The 9619-nt window shown below is 42.1% G+C and overlaps 1 pseudogene; it reads left to right on the top strand.

Moving 5' to 3' along the window:
• The first annotated feature begins 6421 nt into the window (after nt 1-6421).
• Nucleotides 6422-7538, top strand: LOC110562267 (glutamine synthetase-like; annotated as a pseudogene).
• The last annotated feature ends 2081 nt before the right edge of the window (nt 7539-9619 follow it).

Genomic DNA, 9619 nt, shown 5'->3' with positions numbered 1-9619 from the left:
AACAGTCTCAGAAAAGACTCTGTGCCCATATATATTTGGTCCTTGTGGAGCTCCCGTCCTCTCCAGGTCATATTAACTCCCCCTTCTTTCATATGATTCCCTACATTCTGCCCAAGGTTTGGTTATGAGTCTCAGCATCTGCTTTGATGCACTGCTAGGTAGAGTCTTTCAGACGTCCTCTGTGGTAGGCATCTGTCCTGTTTCTTGTTTTCTCCTACTCCCAATGTCCATCCCATTTGTCTTTCTAAGTAAGGGAGGATCATCTTACCCCGGAACCTCCTTCTTCTTTATCTTCTTTAGGTGTACAGATGTATGTATGTTTATCCTATCTTACAGGTCTAGTACCCACTTCTAAGTGAGCATATACCATGTGTGTCTTTCTGCTTCTGTGATATCTCACGCAGGATGATCTTTTCTAGTTCCCACCATTTACATGCAAATTTCATGATTTTCTTGTTTTTAATTGCTGAGTAGTATTCCATTGTGTAAATGTACCACAATTTGTATATCCGTTCCTCTGTTGAGGGACATCTGGGTTGTTTCCAGGTTCTGGCTATTACTAATAAAGCTGCTACAAACATGGTTGAGAAAACTAATGAAGTTAAAAAGCAACAAATCAAGTAATCCTATTAAAAAATGGGTTGTGGAGCTAAAGAGAGAATTCTCTGTAGAGAAATATAGAATGGCAGAGAAACACTTAAAGAAATGCTCAACATCATCAGCCATCAGAGAGATGCAAATCAAAACAACCCTGATATTTCACCTTACACCTATCAGAATGGCTAAGATCAAAAATTCAAGTGAGAACACATGCTGGAGAGGTTGTGGAGAAAGAGGAACCCTCCTCCATTGCTGGTGGGAAGGTAAACTTGTGCAACCACTTTGGAAATCAATCTGTACTTTCTCAGACAATTAGGAATAGCGCTTCCTCAAGATCCAGCTATACCACTCCTAGGCATATATCCAAAAGATGTTCAAGTACACAATAAGGACATTTGCTCAACCAGCCACCCTTCTTTACACTGGTCCAGGAGTGTAGGCAAGATTCCCCAGAGACTGGTTAAATAGTGAGTGGTTTATCAAGTGACCCAGAGCTGAGCAAATTTGCAGTTCTCTGCTTTCTACCTCTAAGGAGTTAAAATAAGGGTATCCCTGTAACAAATATTAAGTCCAGAAAAAAAGCAAAGGAGATATAGTACAACCCCTCTCACAATTCTATAAATAATTCTATAAAGAAGTGGTCTGTAAGGCCCACTCATGGCCCCACATCTCTTCCTTCCCCACAAGGCACTCACTCTGATGGCAGGCAGCTTCACATGGGCAGCTGGTCCTGCAGCTGCAACGGGAGAAGTCATACTCCTGAAACTCCATGATGGTGTACTTTTCTTAGAAGTCTCACTTGCCCTCATTATCAATGCCATGTCTTATCTGTCACATCTATGTGAGTTATAACCTCTTCTGGCGACTTTGCTGACTGTCCTAGTCTGAGGGAAGGGACTGTATTCATGCCTATTTCGGGGTGTATTTATTTCTCTTTGAATGGGCATTCTCCCCCACTGTACAGATATTTCATGGAAGCCAATGATCCCCTTTCATTTTGTTATTCCCCTTCACAGAGAGAATCAAAAAGTCTTAAATATCCTTTGAATGGGTGAGACATAAATCTGAAGACAACAGCCCTGGCTGGTGCTCAGGGATCTCTCAGAGAAGCAGCATAGATACGATATTTCTATTTCCAAGTGAACCCAAGACGCTCTAGTCAGAGTTAATAGGCCTAGAAACTAATCCATAGCCCAGAGTTATGGTGAATTGTCAAAACTAAGATAACATTAAGTGTACAGCCTTGAGCATAGCTCAAGAAATGTACAGAAAGGTCATTTTGTCATGTCTTATGCTTTGATGATGCAAAAACACACCTCTCTCCTAAAAGGGATTAGGAGCTATTTTATTCTGAAGCCAGAAGTGACATGGCCCTGGAACAGAGATTCAGGTTACCCCAAATACTATGTTCTAATGATATAATTTTTTTAAGTCCAGTATTTTAAAGATGCAGCTCAAGTCTATCCCTATCTCCAATGCAGCATCTACACTCAACTTTTCACAAGGCTGATTGACTGATTTCAACTGTTATTGTGATGAGTTGAAATGTTGCAGATTAGAGTCCCTAGGCTATTCCTAGACTCCTAAATAGTCATTTAGGGTGTGTGTGTGCGTGTGTGTGTGTGTGTGTGTGTTATACTAGATGCATATAGTAACAGATCAAAGTTGTGTGAAAGCATTTCTCAAATATACTGGTAGAAACATGGAGTAGACAGTTACAGGAAAGTGAGGAAGTTTTTGCTACAGCCCTCAGATGATGCTTGATGAGACCCTTAGCCTTTGCTTTGGTGAAAGCTAAGTATGTGTTTGTTCATACCGAAAAAGGTATTTTAGCTAACAATCACAATAACATTAACACACACACACAAACACACACACACACACACACACACACACACACACACATTACATGTTTATCCAGGAAACCACAGATAGCCCAAGATAATTTATCTCTGCCCAGTGACATATCATCTCTTCACAGTAACAGAGGTCTTACTCAGTCTTTCAGCCTTGTAAAAAGTTGAACATAGATGTTGAATTGGGGAAGAGGGTAGGACTTGAATTGACAATTTAAAACAAAGATATTAAAGAACTGAAGCCAATCTCTGTAAAGTGTATCCTTGGGTTCTGAAAAACCTTTACAATATCAAGTAAAGAAGACAGTATATAGAAAATCATCCATGCACATTTCCATCATAATTAAAACATGACAGGGAGGATTATTGTGCATTTGAATATTATGTTGAATTTCTATAATGCTTATAGAAAGGAAAGAAAGATCATGTGAATCTATGTTATATTACTTCTAAAATAAACTATTTATGCATTTCTAGAGAGCAACAGAACAAGAAAATTTGAACAAAAGGAACTTCCCAGAGACTCATACTCCAACCAAGGACTATTCATGGAGATAACCTAGAACCCCTGCACAGATGTAGCCCATGGCAGCTCAGTCTCCAAGTTGGTTACATAGTAATGTGAAGAGGGACTGCCTCTGACATAATCTGACTGGCCTGCTCTTTGATCACCTCCTCCTGGGGGGGGGGGGGGGAGCAGCCTTACCAGGCCATAGTAGAGGACAATGCAGCCACTCCTGATGTGATCTGATAGACTAAGATCAGAAGGAAGGAGAGGAGGACCTCCCCTATCAGTGGACTTGGGGAGTGGCATGCATGCAGAAAGGAGAGGGAGGGTGGGATCAGGAGGGAGGAGGAGGGGCTTATGGGGGGGATGCAGAATGAATAAAGTGTAATTGATGAAAAATTAAAAAAAGAAAAGATAATTTAAGAACCTTAAAGGACTTTCAAAAGTGGAGGAAAACATGGAGTTAGTCAATTTACATGGAGCACATCTCGCCCCTGGGGGCAATGGTCTCCTGAACCTACTTAGACCGCGGACACCACCACTGCTAGTTCTAGAACTGATGTGGGATGTTCCAACGAGGGGGTTAAGGCTTCTCATAATATTTCCTTTAAGTCCACACCTGTTTGTTTATAACCCCCATTTTTATTCACTGTTAGCCAGATAGAGCCAAGTAATTGTGGTAATGATACTTGCTTTTTTGCCCAATGCTGGAATGCTAGTGAATTTAGGTATGCCCTGGTTGCTCTCATGCCTCACTGGGTGCCTGTGCCCGTTGATGCCCCTCACGCTATGACTCTCTTCAGACAGAAAAGGGATCTTGGAATTACAGCCGCCATTGTTACTGCCATCTCATTGGCAGCTGTTGGAGCTACCACCGCCACTGCGGCATTAGCCATGAGTCATACTATGCAGACTGCTCAGACCCTAAATAATCTTTTAGCCAATGTAGCTCATGCTTTAGATGTACAAAAAGGAATTAATGCTCAACTAAAAGGAGACTTGATGGTGTTCAATCAGAGGATTGACCTTCTGCAGGAGCAAATTGATACCCTATGGTATCAATCAACTTGGCTCAACTTGGCTGTCAATGGAAGTATGCTGGACTTTGTGTAATAGCATACAATATGAGAAATTTTCCCATGCTGCAAATCTATCTAAACAATTGTCTAGCTATATTTTAGGTAATTGGACTGAAGAATTCAATACTATGATGGAGCAGCTGAGAGTGGCCATTGTTACGGCAAATTCTACCAGAGTGGACGCAGGACTAGCCACAGGATTATCATGGATTGCTGCAGCCATGAATCATCTGAAGGAATGGGCGGGCATGGGAGCGTTAGCAGGCCTTCTGGTGTTGGTCTCCTTGGTTTGCCTGTGGTGTATATGCAAGATTAGAGTCTCACAACAGCATAATGCAGCCATGATCATTCAGGCCTTTACAGCCATTGAAGCAGGACAGTCTCCCCAAGCATGGTTGGCTACAATAAAAAGCTAAAATGTTACGCTCAGGATGCGAGGCTAAGCACTGCACTCAGGGTCAGCCGCTTTGGACCCAGAGAAGAGCATGTCTGATTGCATGCGGGTTGATGCCCCAGGTCCCGCCTCTGAGAAAAAGGTATCAGACGGGTCTGATGCTCTTTGGGTGGATGACACCTAAATGAACATTGGTACAAAGTCCCAATTTATTTCTAATATCAGAGATCAGACCTCTACTCTTGCCTGATGTGTCCAAAACAAAAAGGGAGAACTGTAGAGAGCTGCGTAATGCCGCGCCTGAAAGATGGAGCTGGTTTCTGCCTTCCACCTTCCTGATGGTGAGTGCTCTCTGTCACAAACAACTCCATATTTGGCTAAGGCTGAGGATCTGGCTTGCTTCCATGTATGTGGACCTATCTGCATTGCCCACGAGGCATGCTGGGGTTGGCTACCCAGAGGCTATTTTAAGCTGTGGGCTGGCTTTCCCCAGGGTCAGAAGATTGTTCAAGGTTCCTGAATAAACTGCATTGAGAAGAAGAACAACAACAAAAAAAAGATCAGAAAGAAGGAGAGGAGGACCTCCCCTATCAGTGGACTTGGGAAGAGGCATGCATGCTGAAAGGGGGGGAGGGTGGGACCGGGAGGGAAGGAGGGAGGGGCTTATGGGGGATACAAAAGGAATAAAGTGTAATTAATAAAAGTTAAATAAAAAATTTAAAAAAAAATTGAATTCTACTTGTGATATTTAAAAGTTATCAAATTCAAATTCCACTTTCTAAGAGATTTTAAACTAATTTTTTTAATCGTAATAAAGCATTTTTCCCTTCATTTTTACAATAAGAAAGTGTAACATGACTCTTATTCATAAAAACTTGCCATTATTATTTTGGTATACTCTTTTTAAAACATGTGTAGGATATTTATAATGTAGTTTGACAACATGACTGTTTAGCAAACGGCCATCTGTAGGTTTCCCACTAGGGCCTATGATTTTTTTCCTAGTCACACAGGCTACAGTACCAGAAATGAAGTCCTTCAGACAGTAAAGGCCTCAAATACAAGTTTTAATGTTCTTGGTTACCCCCGCAACAGTTACACCACTATTTCACCAGTGAACACCTCTTTTCTACCAGATTGGTATTATGTTCAACTACAACACCAGTTGAACTCCTTGAGTTTTGGGGGTAGTTTTTGGTTTTTTTGTTTGTTTGTTTGTTTGTTTTATTTTTATTTTTAATGCAGATATGGGGATGATGAAGTAGCTGAGCCATTAAGGCAATAGGCTACTAAATAAAAACATCAAAATGGAAGAAAGATTTGTTTGGATGTGGTGAGGTAGTAAGGGGCAGTAGGAGAAGGAGATTATCAAAATATATAGGTGTATGAAATTTTCAAAGAGTAGATAATATATATCGTTTAATATATATTAAGTAATATATATAGTAAGTAATACATATATAACATCTTAAAAGTTATGCCATAACAAGTGAATACTTCTTTTTTCACAACTGTTCTGGGTAACCAAAAGAACTAATAAACCTGTATTTCTACACCATGTAAAACCTATATTTTACATTGAATAGTAACTATGATGTCTAAATGAAGATTTTTAATAAAGAAGTTGGGCATTGTGGCTCAACTGTGTATTCAAGCAACCCAGAAGGTAAGGCAGATGGTAAGGAGTTCAAGTCCAGCCTGTGCTAAAAAGCAACTTCAAGGTTGGTCTGTATTACATAGTGCGACCATGTCTCCAAAAACGAATTAATAAATAAAAGTATGACTGGAATCCCTTGTTCTCTATGATATGTAAAAGCTGACAAATGGACATCTTTGGTAGGGTCAAGAATGGGAGCAGAGCAGAGCACGTGAGCACCACACACAACCTCCTCTCAGCTCTTCTTCCCCTCGCTCTCACAGCCTGTCCACCCAACCTATCACCCCATCACCCCTGCCGGCCACTGCACAGAACCCACCTTCCATCATGGCCACCTCAGGAAGTTCCCACTTGAACAAAGGCATCAAGCAAATGTACATGTCCGTGCCAAGGGGTGGAAAGCCCCAGCCGTGTCTATATGATTTGATGGTACCAGAGAAGGACTACACTGCGAGACCCTTACCCTGGACTGTGAGCCCAAGAGCGAAGAAGTGTTACCTGGGTAGAATTCTGATGGCTCTAGTACATTTCAGTCTGAACAGCGACGTGTGTCGTGTGTCTCACGCCTGTTGCCATGTTTTGGGACCCCTTCCGCAAAGAACCCAACAAGCTGGTGTTCTGTGACATTTTCAGATACAAACTGAAGCCTGCAGAGACCAATTTAAGGCACACCTGTAAACGGATAATAGAAATGGTGAGCAACCAGCGCCCCTGGTTTGGAATGGAACAGGAGTACACGCTCATGGGAACAGATGGGTACCCTTTTGGTTGGCCTTCTAATGGCTTTCCTGGGCCCCAAGATCTGTATTACTGTGGTGTGGAAGCGCACAAAGCCTGTGGCATGGATATTGTGGAGGCTCGCTACTGGGCCTGCTTGTATGCGGGAGCCAAGATCTCTGGGACAAAGGCTGAGGTTTTGCCTGCCCAGTGGGAATTCCAAATATGACCCTGTGAAGGAATCTGCATGGGAGCTCATCTCTGGGTGGCCTGCTTTATCTTGCATCGTGTGTGAAGACTTTGGGGTGATAGCAAACTTTGACCCCAAGCCCATTCCTGGGAACATGAATGGTGCAGGCTGCCATACCAACTTTAACACCAAGGCCATGTGGGAGGAGAATGGTCTGAAGTTCATAGAGGAAGCCATTAAGAAACTAAGCAAGAGGCACCCGTACCACGTTCGGCCTACGATCCCAAGGGGGGCCTGGACAATGGCCGGTGTCTGACTGGATTCCATGAAATCTCCAATATCAACAACTTTTCTGCTGGAGTTGCCAACTGGAGTGCCAGCATCTGTATTCCCCGGACTGTTGGCCAGGAGAAGAAGGGTTACCTTGAAGACCACCACCCTTCCACCAGTTGTGACACCTATGTGGTGACGGAAGCCAACACCCACATGTGTCTTCTCAACAATATCGGCAATGAGCCCTTCCAATACAGAAACTAAGTGGACAAGACTTCCAGTGATCTTGAGCCCTTCTTAGTTCACCCCACTCCAACTCTTTCCTCTCCCAGTTATCCCCACTGTGACACAAAAGGGTAGAATATCAAGGTCTTTTTATTCCTCATGCCCAGTTTAATCTTACTTTTATTAGTAAGAACATAGGGGTCAAGTTCTTAATCTCTACACACCCAACTCCACTTTTTTTTTTCTTATTGAGCTTTCTAGGGGAGGAGGGTAGGGAAAGGTAACACTGCTTCATCTCATCAGGAATGCACGTCCAGTAGGCATAGTTGTCACAAAGTGGGTGTACTTGTGGAGGGGGGGAGGACTTTTTTTTCTTCAGGATAATTGAAAGGGCAGGTCCAACAACTCAGGCTGACATGTCCCCTGTTGTTAGCTGTTATTCGGGTGAAACCAACTTTCTATTCCAAATGGAAGTTAGGTAAGGCATTGGAGGTTGATCCCTTGTGCCATGCTGCTGTGCTTGGGGGAAGGGGCATTTATGCCCCCTATAAACACAGCTTAGTGTATCACTTGACAGATGGCCCTAGGTGAAGAAAGAAGTTTCCGTTTCACCGTCCTCCATTTATAACACAAAGCAGAGTAGTATTTTTATATTTAAATGTAAAAACAAAAAAGTTATGTATATATATGGATGTGTGGATATATGTTTTTTCCTAATTGAGAAAACCTTCCTAATCACTGGGTGGCAAGTATGAGGAGCTCGGCTAGGCTTTCTTGATTGACTTAGAGGATGGAGATGCAGCACCAGAAATGTTGGTTATCTGGGGCTCAGCTTCTTAGAGTTTCCCCGCCCACCCTGCAGGGGCAGATGCTATGCAGGCAGCAGGTGGGAGCACAGCTTGCCACCACCTGTCCCTGTGCTTAGGTTTAGAAGAAGTCTACTTATCCACACATGAGTTAGAAGTAGAAGTTGGCTGGTCAACTTGAACACTGTTACTGATGGGGGTGGTGGGTGTTATTGAGTTGTTGGGTTTTTTGTTTGTTGTTTGTTTGTTTGTTTTTGGGTTTTGTTTTTTGGTCGTCCCCCCCCCCCCGGTGGTACTATCATGTACTATATTACGTTTTTCAAAGCAAACCAAACTTAGATTTGAATCAAATCTGTAGGGTTTCTAACTTTGCACAATCTCCTGTTTGTTTGTTTGTTTGTTTGTTTGTTTGTTTCAATGTATCCTTCCATTTGGTTCTTGGAGGAACTAAGAACAGACCTAGAGTTAAAACCCTTGTCATTTTGTGTTCTAGTGCCTTCTCCCCAGCAGAATAATATTCCTTTTGTCCTTAGAAATCCTATGGAGGTTTGTTCTTTTCTAATAAACATGCTCCACCTCCATCCCAGCTTGCCCCACTGTTTTCTGGTTGGTTGTGCTGTCAGCAGCAAGCCAGCTGTGGTTTTCTCTTGCCATGACAACTTCTGATTGCCATGTATAGGATGCTCAGTTAGATAACTCCTCATTGTAAACAGACTGTAACTGCCAGAGCAGCGCTTATAAATCAACCTAAAATTTATAAGATTTCCTCTGACTTGTTTCTCCGTGGCTTAAAACAAAACAAAACAAATAAACAAAACCTAAAAAAAAAAGGACATCCTCAAAGCAAAAGAATATTTTAAGAGGTTCAGAACCTGAGGGTTGGATAGATGGGATACAGGATTTGATTAGTATACATTATACATTATGGATTTAGTGTCGTAACTGATTGTGTTAATGTGTGAAGTTTACTTATGTTAGTAAAAATAAGAAATTCATTGTTACTTTTCTGTTGTGATAAAACACCATGTTCACAAGCAACTTATGGAAGACTTTAATTTTGTCAGTGGATATCAGCCTTCTGTCAGATGTAGGATTGGTGAAGATCTTTTCCCAGTATGAAGGCTGTAGATTTGTTCTGTTGACTATGTCCTTTGCCTTACAAAATCTTCTCAGTTTCATGAGGTCCCATTTACTGATTGCTGATTTTAGAGCCTGAGATCTTAGTGTTCTTTCCAGGAACTTGTCTCCTGTGCCAATGAGTTCGAGGATCGCCACTTTTTATTCTAACATTTTAGGCTGTCTGGTTTTATATTG

Source organism: Meriones unguiculatus, chromosome 19 (assembly GCF_030254825.1).
Source record: "Meriones unguiculatus strain TT.TT164.6M chromosome 19, Bangor_MerUng_6.1, whole genome shotgun sequence".
In the NCBI taxonomy this organism is placed as follows: domain Eukaryota; kingdom Metazoa; phylum Chordata; class Mammalia; order Rodentia; family Muridae; genus Meriones; species Meriones unguiculatus.
The sequence above is the reverse complement of the archived record's forward strand: the minus strand, read 5'-3'. Positions and strand labels throughout refer to the sequence as shown.